The following is a 14,726-nucleotide window of genomic DNA, read 5'->3' on the forward strand; positions in this document are numbered from 1 at the left end:
TTCACTGGCAGTGGCCTTCCTGATCAGAGGTGGATGATGCAGCTATTTCCCTTTTTTTAAAAGCGGTTTAGTAATCCACCTCAGCGATAATAGTTTTATTGTGGAGGAGAGGCCATCTGCTGCCTTCATAGCTTCCCTTAGCAACAAAGTCCTGAGTTTCACAGAGACAATCCTCACAGGAAGATTGTAAATTTTAAAAAGTGCAATTTAATTTAGATTCATGCTTTTTATAGCAGGGCAGCCATGCTGAATATTTAACAGCATGCTAACTCTGGGGTTTTAATAAAGGGAAGGATCCTATGCCTTGGATAGTGAAGTTTATTCATAGGTGAAAGTGAGGTGGTGTTGAGCCAGCCTAGAGACATCTTACCAATACACATCTTGGATGGATTCAGCCACGCTGGCATTGCGTGTGGCTGTTGGAAGGCTACATCTGAGAATGCAGCTGATTTGTAAGTATTTATTTGCATTACTATAGCACCTAAAGGCTCTAGTCATAGACCAGGATCCCATTGTGCCGGGTACTGTACAAACAGAATGAAAAAATGGCATCTGCCCCAACAGGCTTATGATCTGCATGTGACAGATGTATGCGTCCGATGAAGTGAGCTGTAGCTCACGAAAGCTTATGCTCAAATAAATTGGTTAGTCTCTAAGGTGCCACAAGTCCTCCTTTTCTTTATGTGACAGATGTTATCACAGAGCAGGCTCATTTTGTCCTTTCATTTTAGTCTCTTAGCTGACTCTGGCTCTTGGTTTGTGAACTCTTCAGACCGGTGTCTGGGAGGCTCGACTAGTCAGAGCCCTTGCACCATGGAGCTGGAATATCGTGGTGTGACATATGCTATTGTCAATGGATGAAATAAGGCAGCAGGAGGTTCGGTAGTCTGTCACACCTAACCGGCATGGCAGGTACTCCTCGACTTCTGGAACTGCCTTTCTCTTTCTAAGGTAAACAGCTGCTGAAAGCCTTAGCTTAGTGCTGAGTCAGCAGGTTGCCTTATAATGAAGTAATTTCATACAGGCTGCAGTGCCGAGCTAATGCCTGAATTGAGAGTGAGTAGGAATTCCTATTTTAACTGAAAGAATGGCAGCTTCCCTGATGCGGCTAAGGAAGGGTGTGCCCTCGAGGAGGTGACAACTGGCTGTATCCCAGCGGGGTGTCCGTTGCTTCATTTGATCCCAGATGAGACAAGTTGGCTAGTATCAAGTAGTTTCAAGGTAAATGTTTCTCTTCACGTATAAAGCCCTTTTAAGTAATCTTGGTCCGGCCTCTTTTTAGTTTCCCTCTGATCTCCAGGAGAAGCTAACACTACTATCAATTTACTAGCAGTCAGGCTAACCAAGACATAATTTTACAATGAATCTCAAAGGCCCGTACTTTTTCTCTGCCAATCAAAATTTTGCTCCCCTTCCTTTTTGGTGAACTTAGTACTTTTGAATGGTGCCACAGTGACAGTCTTAGAAAAGGGAAGTCAGTTGGAGGGTGGGCACTTACTGACTGGCTTTTTTTTGAAAGCAGGCTCAGTATGGTAGGTGCTGAGCACTTCTGCAAATCTGGCTCTTGGAATGAAAGATGGAACTAGAGGTGAAAGGTCCTCTCACCTTGCGTTTTGTTCTTCAATAGTTTGTCTGAGGTTGAAGCCTCTTCTAGAAAGGAGAGGGAAAATCAAGGACAGCTTTGTGACAACAGATAAGTTTACATTGGGACTCCCAGCCTTTATGACTTGCAGCAGCTCCTTTAGGCAGAAATATTTGGGACTCTGGTAGATCTCCCCAACTGTCTGGCCTGACATGCTCAAAATGCTACTTATCAGGATTGCCTTTTAACAAGTTTCTGGGTTTTAAGTTGTCTGAAGAAGGTTTTGTGCTGTGATTCTAGGAAGAGTTCAAGTTGGGGGCAGGTCATGGGTGGTGAAGTTGATGATTTGCAAGAGGTTGTTGGGGAATGGCAAAAAAAAAAAAAAGGCCAAAAGGAAAATCCGATAAAGGTAATTAGAATGGGGACAGATTGGGACCTTCCTGGGCCCTCAGCCAAGCCTAGAGTATGTTTCATTGATCAGCAGAGATGTTAGTCACTGATAGGAAGTCAGAGGGTTAATTAGGCACTAAAGTCTTTCCTAGGTAAAGGTGTGATGATGTATGTGCTACTGTGTATCTGTTAATGGCAATGCAATTCATCATGTCTTCATTCTGACAAATGATTGGCCAGCCACTAGGTGGCTCTGTGGCCAAAAAAGCTAAACAAGCGAGGAATCCAGCGCTGGGTGTGTACCTATCTATCCTAATCTGATCAACATTGAAAAGAAAAGAAAAGCAAGGAATGGATTTTTCTGAGCTCAAATCCATACACACAATAGAGTCTCCATCCAGAAAACAAGCTTGAATTTCAGAAATTCCCTCTCACCATCAGGTGAACCCAGGAACCCCTGTGTGTGATTCAAGAGCCTCACATCTCTGCAGGGCTAGTGAGCGGGTGCAGATCTTTTCTCTTGAAGCTTCACCCAGTAATTCAGTTTCACCTATTCTTTTCCCTCTGGTCTCGCATCCAGGCCTCATCTTCACTAGCCACAAAGCTGTTTAAATGCACAGAATTACAGCAAAACCGGTTTATAAAAACAGCCTGGCTGGCCTGTGTGGAAAGAGTTTAAAGAGCTGGTTGGAAAATGGTGAAACTTTTTTTTATGGGACAGGTGTTGACCAGCTCTGTTACTTTCATTGAAAACTTGAAACCATCTACCAGATCTAGTTTGCATGCTAACCTAGGGTTGAAAAGCATGCCTGGAATGGGGGTTAACATACGTGTCTAACAAATGTCTTCTTAGAAGGGTGTGACATTGTAGGTAAGGTAGTGGAGTGGGGCAGCTTTAACCACTCCCAATAAGTATGGTTGGGTGTATTTTTTTATCACTTTAGAAAAGTTTATTTTGGTTTCTGCTTGAACAAATTGCAAAGTGTTCTAGGACACTAACCCAGGAGAAGATCTCTGGATTGCCAGAATAAATGTGTTTCCAGGTCAAATCATTTTTAAGTAATTTAAAAAATACAGCTTGGTACTTTTTCCCAAACTGTGGTTGTGGCAGCTTGTACTGTTTACTAAAAGCCATCCTAAAAAGTGAGGTCATCAATAATGAATTATAGCAGGATTGAGATCTGTTAAACTTTGTAGCCCACTCTCCCCTTAAGGAAATACAAGCATGCTTGGGGTCCCATTCTTACCTTCTGTATTCTCCTACCACCTCATCCGTATGCACAGAAAGAGAAAATATTTTCCCATTAAAAACTTAACAAAGCAGTAATGCAAACCTTATGTGTAGTTCTTCTCCCCATTTTAAATAAAGATTAAGCTTGCTCCTCTAAAGCCCTTGAAGTCCATTAGAAACTCTAGCATGCTAACCACTTGGCTTTCCAGAAGAGCGCTAGAGAGAGTGAGCACTCGTTTTCCCTAAGCACAGCTTGTCTCTGCAGCTGCTGTTTGTTTGACCTCCAGATGCTGTTACTTGATTCATGGCCAGGCTCTGTTCCCCAGGCATGTGTGCTCTGGCATTTAGTGCATGTTTTTTCTGGTTCAGTAACTTGAAAAAATTAAATGATTAGATTCACATGAGGTTTTTATGCTATAGATAGGATTGCTGAGCAGTATTTTAGTCTCCTCTGCTTTCATCTCAGGCTTTTGTATTTCTTTTCATTCTTACCGTTGTCTGTGGCTTTTCATCAGTGCTGGCTGATAAGTTTTCCTGTTCCATAGGCTCTGAGTAAATTCCCCACATAATTCCTGATGTCAGGAATAGGCCATATTATTGGTATGAAGTTTCAACAGGTACCAAAGGGATGAGTCCACATGGATTATACTGACGTAGCAATCTGTGGGCCATAGAGGCTGAAACGCGGGCAGCTGCAACTGGATATAAGGTGGTGTGGGGAGGAGGCTTGAGCAGAAACTCATCCAGGCTTCTAGAATCGAATAGGGGGCTCAGCTCTGGGGCACAAATGATGGAGGTTTTGAACAACAAAGAGCAAAAGGTTGTATGGTGGGGAATTTTCAATTTTCAGTGCAACTTTTGCAAAGCACTTGATGTTTCTTCCTCATTGACCCAGATGTGGACCAGCTGCAAGTCAACCTGAAAGCTGAGGCTGATTGCTCTGAAGGGAATTTTCACTCTCTTCTGGATATTTACAGCCTAGTGCTCTCAAAACTGTGCATGTCTCATTCCTTTCCCACTCCCATCCATACACATGCCTGTGTAATACACAGCCCTCCTCGCAAAGTGCACACCCCCCGCCTGAAAGTCTATGATCCTGCATCTTACACCACCTGCCACACTTGTACTCAGTCGTGCTCCACAAATGTTCTTCTCTTCACTGTTCTTCACTCTTCACTCCACTGACATGGAAGCTGAGGAGGGTATATTGTGCATGACGTTCAGGGTTTTTTGTCTACCTGCTTTTTACATTCTAATGAGAGAAGTCTTTATTTTTGTGTATTCATTGCCTGTTCCTGCTGCAGAGAGATTATTAGCCCTGGCTCATGGCCAAATCCTTGCACAAGCTGGCATTGTGCAGCCTTCTCCCGCTCAGCAGAAATGTTCTCAAATAGGATTCCATGAAGAGTGGAGGTTTCCAGCATCAGTAATTAGATGGAGAATTTTGCAGCCCTGGCTGATAAAGGGGGTTTTGTAAGTTGCATGTGTGCGTTGAGGGAAGCTAAGAGAATCACAGGAGAGCACTTTGCTGCTGCTGCTGCTGCTATTGGATTGTACGCACTGAGCATTTAATTAGTTTTTTCACTTTACCTTGCCTTGGGGCTTAAAACACGCTGTCTGCGGTGATGATTTCCCCTGGCTTCGGCTCAGTAGCCAGACTCTAATGTAGCTGCACCAATGCAAACCTCCAGTGTTAACAGGATAAAGCACTATACGCTGTGATTTGCCTGTCTCTACCAACGCCTGCTGCCACAATGAGTTAAGTTGGGGTAGATCAAGCCTTTATTTATTTTTTGTATTTTAATAGCACCCACAAACTGAAAAAGTCCCTGCTCAGAAATTTTGCAATCTTCAGTAAAGATTTATTTGATTCCACCTAACCCCAGTGAAAGTGAGGGTCAAAGAGGCTGTATGGTGGAGTGGCAAAGGGCACATTAGGGGGAAAGTCAATGTTTCCTGAGGAGATACAAGCACTCATTTTTAATATTGATCTGCTTCCAGATTGGGTGGGTAGGCCAATTAGATGGGGTTATAATGTCTAACAGATTATTTTGTGTCATACTCTTATGGCCCCTATTATGCTATCTGAGCATCTCACCACCTTTAACAGATTTTTTTTTCTCAAAGCCCATGTGAGGCAGAGAAATATTATGATCCTCTTCTTAGAAATGGAGAACTGAGGCACAGACATGAGATGACTTGCCCAGGGTGTCACAGGAAGACAGTGGCAGAGCAGGGAATTGAACCCCAGTCTCAGGGGTCCCAGGCTAGTGCCCTAACCATTGGACCATCACTATAACACTACTCATTGCCAAAACACTGACTTTCAAGATGTGGTAATTTACATCATTGAATGTTAATTGCTAGCATAGTGGTTGGAATGAAGGTCCCCTTCTAGAGTAGGCTACTGGTCAGAGGGCTGTTAGGGCTGACACCTTTCAGGATATCCAGGCCACCTTGCTGGATGTCTAAAGCTCAGTTTTAAAAAAGGGTCTGTTGCTTCTCTTGTCGCTTTACTTACCTCTTCTTGCCACTTGGTCTGATTAGTCAAGTTCCCCTGAAACAGCCATTAATCTTCCTTGTTGGGCAGTTTTGTTAATATACATCAGATCTACTCTTCCTTTGATTTATTGTCTTACCTCTTTTTGCTTTTCTCTCCCTTAGTTTTGAAAATTGTTGGCAAGTGAAAAAAAGAAAGAGTAAACTTTGTGAAAGAGATTCCAGCAGTAGCTGGATATTAACTAGGTGCTGGCTACTGATTGATCCAATCCTGTTGCAGAGTCCTGTTCCGCTAGTGAAGGATTTCGGTCTCTTATCTGGGAGAGGCTGGAAAGGGTGTAAATAGAAGAAGGATAGTCTCATGGGAAAGATGCAAGACTAGAAATCAGGAGATCAGGGTTCTGTCCCTACCTCTATCATAGACTTCCTGTGTGACTTTTGGTAAATCACATGTCACTGTGCTTTATTCCCCATCTGTGATGATAGCACTGCACTCCCTCCTGAGGCTGCTGTGAGGATAAATACATCAAAGTTTGCAAGCTGCTCCAATACCAAGGTGATGAGCACTATAAACATTACTCTAACCAGATGAAATTGAAGACTGATCAGAGGGTTAGTTGGTTTATAACCTTTCATTCAAGAGGTCTGATGATTCCTAGGCATAAACTACTCACACGACCTGCCAGGCATTGTAGCAGAAGCAGGCAACCTTCCAGAAAGGGAACTCAGGCCGCTTCTTGCGCCAATACTTTTCTGATTTGAAGTGTGTTGAATGCTTTAAAGCATTCAAACGAGAAGAGATTCCCACTGGGCACTGACCGCTTCCTAGAGATTTAGGTGCCTGCTGAGTTTCCTGGGACTTTGTCCTTTGCTTCTGGGGATGTAGATGAGGGTTGAGTGCCCTTCCAGTGGTCATGGTGGCTAGTAGATGTTAGAATATCTGAGTTCAATCCAACTTAGATCAAGGCCACCTTACTAGCAATTTAGACCTAGTGGCCCCAAAAACATTTGAGCTGCTTAGATGATAATGCAGAGATAACTTGGAGGCTTTGCTTTGAGGTTTGCTCATTGTGAAATTAACCTAGCATTTCAGAATCTAACATAGCCTGCAGGCCAACCAGCTGCTCTTTCTTTTCCTTACACATCATTACAAGGGAGGAGTGTGGGAACAGTGTTTGTTCATTTTGTTTGCCATAACTTGCTTTTCAGCTGCATCACAAGTAAACAGGCCCCTTCTTCAGGGAGTCTCATGTGTTCTTAGAAGAGCGGTGCAGTTAACTAAATTCCGTCTGCCAGGCCCAGCCATCAGCCCACGGTCAGCTACTGTCTAAAGGATACTGTATAAAAGACTGAACAACAGTTAACCATCTAACTAATCCTCCTACAAGGCCCCTGTGACATAACCAGGTACAATTATTCCCATTTCACAGAGAAGTCAAATGAGGCAGAAGGGGCCTCAGAGGGAGTCAGGAATGGGACTGCTTTGTCCTTCTGGCTTGGCTGGAACAGAGCTCCCTTCTAGTTCACCTACTGCAGCTGTAGCTCACTCAGTGTTGTTACAGCCTCAGGGCCCTGAGCTCTGGTTCAAGCCTCAGCTGCAGAAATGTGTAGGGGGATGTGGCAAACACAACAGCCTCCCCACCGCTGGTATCTGCCCCACACACCTGGCTCTCCACCCCGACACATCATGCTTATGCCTCCTTCGAGGAGCTGTACGGACTAGCCATGAAAATGTGAAGTTGCTTTAGAGGGTAGGTGCTGCTAGTGCCAATATCCTAACTGGCCAGGAGCCCTGGTGCTGCAAAGTAACTATGTGCATGTAGCACCCTGCCCGTGCACGCTTTGGCATCTGCTATATACCTGTATGTCTGAGTAAAGCACAGTAGCAATGGGCAGGTGCAACATGGCCTGAAATGATTTGCAGCAGCTGCATATTCCAAGTCTAAAGTCCCTTTAGTCTTTAGAAAGCTGGGCTTCAGTCACTGGCGTTCGGGTTCTGAACTTCCACAGCACCCTCCTTTTTGAGGTACAACACTTGGAGCCAGGCCTTCCCCTGGCGCTCTGGCTTCCACTGAGCAGAGACACGGGGGCTTCCCCAAAAGAAGCAGCTGCTCTGCAGTTGATAGCCTAGCTAGCAGTTCTCTGAAAGTACAGGTGTGTTTCCATTGGAAGGCCAGGTGGCTGGGAGGGAACGTGATGGTCCCAGAGGGGGGTGGGTGGGTGGGTGTGTGTTTAATGTAACACAGTGAGGGCTACAATTGAATCTCTGAGCAGATGGAATTAAATGACTCCTTCAATGTTGTTTGGCTCATGCAAAAGGGGGCTTGTTTACTCTGTTTCCCATCATGCTTTTTAATAGCTGATTCACAAAGCATGAGAGTGAGAGATGAAAATGCCAGCAGTTCCAGCGGGTAAAGAAGAATGGTTGGAGAGAGATGAGTAGGTTCTTCGTAGAGATGGGTACACACCCATTACCTTCCTTCCCCTTCCTGCCTAGCTCAGCAATCCTGAAACTTTGGCTAACTTAGTTAGGTCTTTGGTATGGAGGTGGGGGCAGAGGAAATATCACCTGTAAGACGAGTGATGGTCCTGATTACAACTGAATCCAGCAGCTGACTCTAGCGAGGAAGAATTAGCCAATGGTTAGGGCACTAACCTAGGACTTGGGAGACCTGCCTTCAAGTTCCTGCTTGGCCCCAGGCTTCCTGTGGGACCTTAGGCAAGTCACTTAACCCCTGTGTGGCACACTGAAAAATGGGGCTAATAGCACTGCCCTATCCCACAGGAGTGTTGTGAGGCTAAATACATTAACAACCACAATGTATTCCAGTGCTACCATAACCAGGGTCAGAGAAGTATCTCAGGCTATGTATATGCTACGGTTTATGCCAGCATAAGTTACGTCACTCAGGGGTGTGTGTATAAACCAGCCCTCTGAATGAATTAAGTTACGCTGGCATAAGTGCCCATGTGCACAGCGCTGTCAGGGGGAGAGCTGCCGCTCGCAGAGGTGGTTTTGCTGAGCAGCTTCACCACACGCACTGCAGTGGCCCAGCTGTGTATGTAGACATGACCTAAGGTAAATAGGACTCAGTCCCGTCCGGTTTAGGATGGAGCGGTGTCACTCAGAGCGGAGTTTTGTTTATTTGCATCTTGCTAGTGACTGGGTTTGGGTGTGGTGGAAGGACGTAGGAGTTTGGGAAGAGAGGCAATAGATATGTGGGGAGGTAGGGCCTTTTCTAGGTATCTCTTAGGATGCGTTGCTTTATTTTGCTTAAGCTTTTAATTAGTTAATGGACCAAATTTGCCATGGTTCTACTCCAGTGCAGGCATTGGAGAGTCACGAACTCTGAATTTGACCCTCAACACACAAGGCACCCAGAAACCTCCAAGTGTGGAGGTTGGTGGAAATTATAATCATCGTAGGATTGTGATCTGTACCTCTCAACTGCGTTTCCATTCAGGAACTGAATAATCTACATGTCAGCCGGCCATTGGTGCTGTTATCCCCGGTCACCAGCGGGCAGAGTGAGGAGATCACAGGGTGCTTATTGAGGGAGGGGATTCTAGAAGTTTTATTTTCCCTTCTTATTTAAAACAGACAAGTTGTAATTACAGAAAATAAATGGAACGTCGGTTTATAAAACTGCTGATTACAGTTTGCTGCCTTTCTCTCTGCCCTGAAAGCCAAGGATTTCCAGGAGTTGCATGGAGTTCAGACTTGCTGTTCACCACTGCTGTAAGGGATCTTTCCCACTAAGGATGAGCAAGAGATGCTTTCTAGCCAGCACTTAAACAGGGGGACTAACCTGCAAGTCATGGTAAGGACATACAAACCTTGCTTTCCTGTGGAGTCTGCCATCCTGCATCTCTACCCCTTCCTCCACTCTGGTGCTGTGTTTCACATTGATCTGGAGGAGTGGCTACTAAACACCCCTCTAAGCAAGCCCAGAGAGCATCATATATAATTACCAGGAAGGGTGCAGTGAGATCCCCATGCTGGTGCCCTAGTGAGGACACCACCAGTTCAGACACAAGAAGCTTTGCTAGCTTAGGTTAACACAAATCAGTTATTTGGATAAACTAGCCTGAATGCCTGTCTTTTCTCTCTTTGGGAAACTGCTTGTTATTATCTTGTATCAGAAAAATGGTTCACTGGGTTATCAGAATGTCTGCTGCATTCAGTGAGATACCACAGGGCCAGGCTCTGCATCCTGCCTGCTCTCTGTACCATGGCAGTGCATGTTTATGGTGTCTCATCATGACACAGAGTTCTAGGTTTGGTTCATCGTGACTTATTTCCTGTTTTGTGTGGGACAGGGTGTTCAGTTTTGCAGGGTAGGACTCCTGGAGAGAAAAAGAGCTGACAAAAGTCATCTGTCACTCTCCTGAGAGCCCCCTTTAAAAGGATCTTTCCATGGGTTTGGATGGTAAAGTCCTGGTTTTTTTAGGTTTTTTTTTTTATTTTTTTTTATTTTAAATTGGTAAATCCAGAAACCCAGCAAATGCACCTGGCCTGATGGCATTGGGATGAACTGGCAAATGATACCAAGAGACTAGAAAATCATAGTAATTAGCGATGCAAAAGACATCACCGATCATTGAGAGCATCTTCTTACCCCTTCAGCTATTGGCCCTTTGCTGAGAATGCCAAGAAGGCTGATAACAGTTGCTGGGATGCTATTTATAATGTGCATACAGTGATGGCTTCAGACCCAAACTTAAACTCATTTTGCATAGGCCTGGGGCATTGCGTCTGCCCTGGGCTAGATTCTGTATACAAGAGCCGATGTCAGAATCAGAACAAAGAATTGGTATGATGCAGGGCCTGAAACACACGTAGGAGATCAGAGGTTAGGCTTATAATTCATGCTCTGGAGGCTTTCAAATAAGCAGCCTGGCTGTGAGGGTTTATGTCTCTCTGGCAGTGTATCAGCAGTCTGGCCCGAAGTCTTTGTTCCCCTGTTCCCTTTGCTATTCTGCATCTCCCTTTCTTCATGAATTGCATTCATTTGGCAAGATAATTCAACCCCACCCCCCAATCTCCTGGGTAAAATGAGAAGCACAGATCTGACATAGAAACATAAAAGGTGGAATGTGTAAACTGGGAGGGGGCCATGGCACCAATTTGACAGTGTAGAGATTTAATGGGGAGGGGAGTTCTGGATTTTGCAACCTTTACCGTTGCTTCTGTGTGTGTGTTGGACCCCTGAGAAATCTTCCCTACCCGCTTCTCTTTAGGCCTCACATTGCAGTCACTGACTTTCCAGCAAGGTGGATCAGGCAGATCTCCCTTCACAGTCTATCAAAACTTGCTACTTAATAGGCTGCAGGGGTTGCAGTTCAGTGACTCAAAATATGTCTTTCAGGGACCGAGCAAATAGCCTCGATAGCTCTCCCTCCAGGGACTGAGTGAGCTGCATATGCAGCCATCCTTTCTCCAACCAGGGATGAGTGCACTGCGCAAAGCATAAATATTTACATCCAAGCCTGAAATCCCAAGGAAAATGGGTTTCTAACAGACCTGCTGTGGGCATCTTAGTGGGGTCTGCTTGCACAGCCATGCTTTCCTGGACAGAGTACTGCTCTGGCAGGAGTTGGGGCCAGCTGCAAGTGCCATGGAGTCACGTAAAGGCCTCGCAGAACCAGATGCAGCAGTATCACTTCTGCCAGGGTGACAACCACGGGTTGCAAAGGGGGCACGTGCATCAAGCGCTTGTCTCAATGAAACAGACCCCGGTGATGGAGCGAGAGCAGAGCCCTGCTTCTGGGCGGAGATGCCAAGGAGTTCTGTGACTTCACTGGGGCAGGGCACAGCCCTGGACAGCGACTACATTGCTGCAGGGCCTCCTGTTTCTTCCTCCGACAGTAGTAACATGCCGATGATAGAAGGGGCTGTGGCAAACATGTGACAGGTTCCAAGGGTAGAAAGGGAGACATGTAGGTAAAGTCTAATGTCCATCCGTTCAATATGGGTCAAATCCTCCTTCAGGCAAACCTGAAGCTGATGGGAATTGTAACCATTGGAGGTTCATCTGAGTAAGGGCCCCTGGGATTTTGCCCTCTGTGCCTGGTGAAACGTGTAAGGTGGATGGTTGAAATAAGGCATTAATCTACATAGAACGCATCTTGGCTAGTCATTTAGGATGAGGCGTTTTGTTGAATTTTCATTCTCTTGTATTTGGCCTGTGGAGGAATGTGTCTGCCGCAGGCCAAACACAATAGAATGGAAAAGCGGAAGCACAGCAGAGGTGAAGAGCAGGGAATAGAAGCATATAGAAATACTGGAATGGTGTAAACGTGAACCATGGAGAGAGTTGATGCCTGCATGTTCCACCCTAAATAATCTAAGGCTGAAAGGGAAACGTAGGGTAAATAGCAGGAAAAAAGCCAAGACAGTGCATTAGGCTGTGGCTTAGGCTTCCAAGGGAATTGGTGAAAGCCTATCTGCATGGCTTGCAAGTGCTGGAGGGCCTCATTGCTCTCTGGACTAGACAAAGTGCTGGCAGATGTACTGGCAGGGGAAGAGTTCTGCCCTGGCAGAAGGATGGACTGGATGTTTTCTGTCTGTCTCTTCCATCCCTAACTTATTCTGTGTGACTCTCTGCCTCCCTCCTCAGTTACTATATATAATGGCAGGCTGCCCTGTCACATTTCTCCTCCCCTCTGCATGTTTCCCAACAGACAGAGGGGTCATTTGGTAGCATGAATCCGACCCCTACATGTTAAGTGTCTTTGTTCTATTGGAGACAGGATAATAGATCCCGTCATACCATGTTGCTATTGCATTGGTACACAGGCAAATGGGGAAAATACCAACAAAGCCTGGACATTTGATTACTTAAGAGGTTGAAATGTTGCCAGCTAGATTTTTTTTGTTCCATTTACCAACAGTTAATTTAACACGAGAAGCTCAGTTTTCAAATTCTCTGTCTAGTTTAGGACACAAGCTCCCAAAATCCTATTTTCGACATCCGCTGCAAATGCTAGTTTGAGGCCTCCAATGTCACGCTGGGATGCTGTGAAAGAGAAGCCTCTGTCTGAGCATTGGGCTCACAAAGATTCCCCCTTCCAAACCCTGAACAGTTCCTTGGCAATTATCCTTTAAACCGTGGTGTACCTTTGGAATATATTCTGCCTCAGGAAACAGGTCATTCACAGCATCAATTATAGAGGACTGAAATACCAGGGGAAGATCAGATCTTATATTCTTCTTGGAGTATGTGCCAGTATGGATTCCACACTGGATGTGCAGGACCAGAGACTTTTGAATAGCAATGCCCAGTTGGGGCCATACTTTTGCTCTTTGCCTCTTCAGGCTCCTAGACAAGGGCATAAAAGATGGAGCAGTTACACCCATCCCTGAGGCCTAGTCTACACCTAAAAATTAGATCAACCTAGCTACATTACTCATGGTTGTGAGAAATTTTGCACCCTGTGTGGGGTAGTTAGGTCAGCCTAACCCGCACTGTAGATACAGTTAGGTTGATGGAAGAATACTTCTGTCAACCTAGCTACTGCCTTTTGGAGAGGTGGATTAACTACAGTGTCTTAAAACCCCCTTCCAGGGATGTAGGACTCAGCTTTGCTGCTGTAGCAGCTGTAGGGCAGACATACCCTCAATTCCTTTGGAATTTGATGTCGGTGGTAGCTAAGGGCTCTGAGAAGTGGGAATGGAAGGCAGGTCCTGGGATCTGCCTGGACTGCTCCATCTTGAAGAACCACAGGCTAGGTAACCATGCTTTACTTCAGCCCAATTGCTGGCTCTCTGGGACTTTATAAAACCTGTGGAAAATCACCCTAATTCTAGACTATGCTCAGCCCTAGTGTACAGTCAGTGGAATCCATTTAAAACAGGTCATTCTGTTTCACAATTGGCTACATTTTGTCCCTTGGTAATATTTTTTGCATTGTGGCTATAAATATCTGTTGCACAGAAACGTGCGCCACAGTCTGAGCGCTGTGCGTTACTCGTGACGAGGGCCATGGAGCGATTATTTTTATTTGCATTACAGTAGAGCCCAGAGGCCCTTCCTGAGATCAGAATCCCGTTGTGCTAGGCATTGCACAGACATATAGCATGAGACAGGCCCTGCTCCAAAGAGAGTATAGTCCACATAGGCAGGACAATCGTGGAAGGGGAACGGAGGCACAGAGAGGGAAAGTGACTTGCCCCAGATGACACAGCAGGTTTAAAGGCAGAGCTTGGAATGGAAGCCACCCAGACAAGGTCCATGTTTTGGTGGGTGTGATGGGGTCATTGGTCTTCAAGGAGCAGATCCCAGCCGAACTCCACTAAGTACTGAGATGTGCTCTCCTCCACTCCTGTTATCCCCTCCCCTCGTTAGGCCTGGTATGTGCTGTGATGTCCTCTGTGAATTCTTAACAGCCCCTGGGCTGGATCTCCAGCCACTGCAACGCACAAAAAAGGGGGCAACTGGTCAGGGCCGGCTCCAGCTTTTTTTCCGCCCCAAGTGGCGCAGGGAACAAAAAGGAAAAAAAAACCCGATTTGAGCTGCCGCTGAATTGCTGCCGAAGAGGAACAGAGGGAATGAAGGACTTGCAGCAGAATTCCCGGACGTGCCGCCCCAATAACTCACGGAGTGCTGCCCCTTTCTGTTGGCCGCCGCAGGCACCTGCTTCCTTCGCTGGTGCCTGGAGCCGGCCCTGCAACTGGTGTAGAACAAAGGGAATCATTGCCCTTCCTGAAGTGGAAGGAATGATGAAGTGTAGAACTCGAATCGCTTCAGAAACAGCAGCAAACTGGTGCTGGCCTGTGTGAAAACAGGTGGGGTTTCAGAGAGAACAATCGTGCAGGGCAAGGAAGTGGGGGCCACGCTAACCCTATATTCCTGCCAGGAAGCAGATCTGTTGGACCAGAAAGGGAGATGAAGCAGCTGTCTCTTTCCTGCCTCCCACATCTTTGTGTGACTTCATGGACTTTAGTGGAGTTACGCCAGGCATGAATTTGGCCCATGCTGTTTCAATCTATCTAGGGTCTCATACGCCTCCCATCACTGCAGT

This window comes from Chelonia mydas, chromosome 15, assembly GCF_015237465.2.
Source record: "Chelonia mydas isolate rCheMyd1 chromosome 15, rCheMyd1.pri.v2, whole genome shotgun sequence".
NCBI lineage: Eukaryota > Metazoa > Chordata > Testudines > Cheloniidae > Chelonia > Chelonia mydas.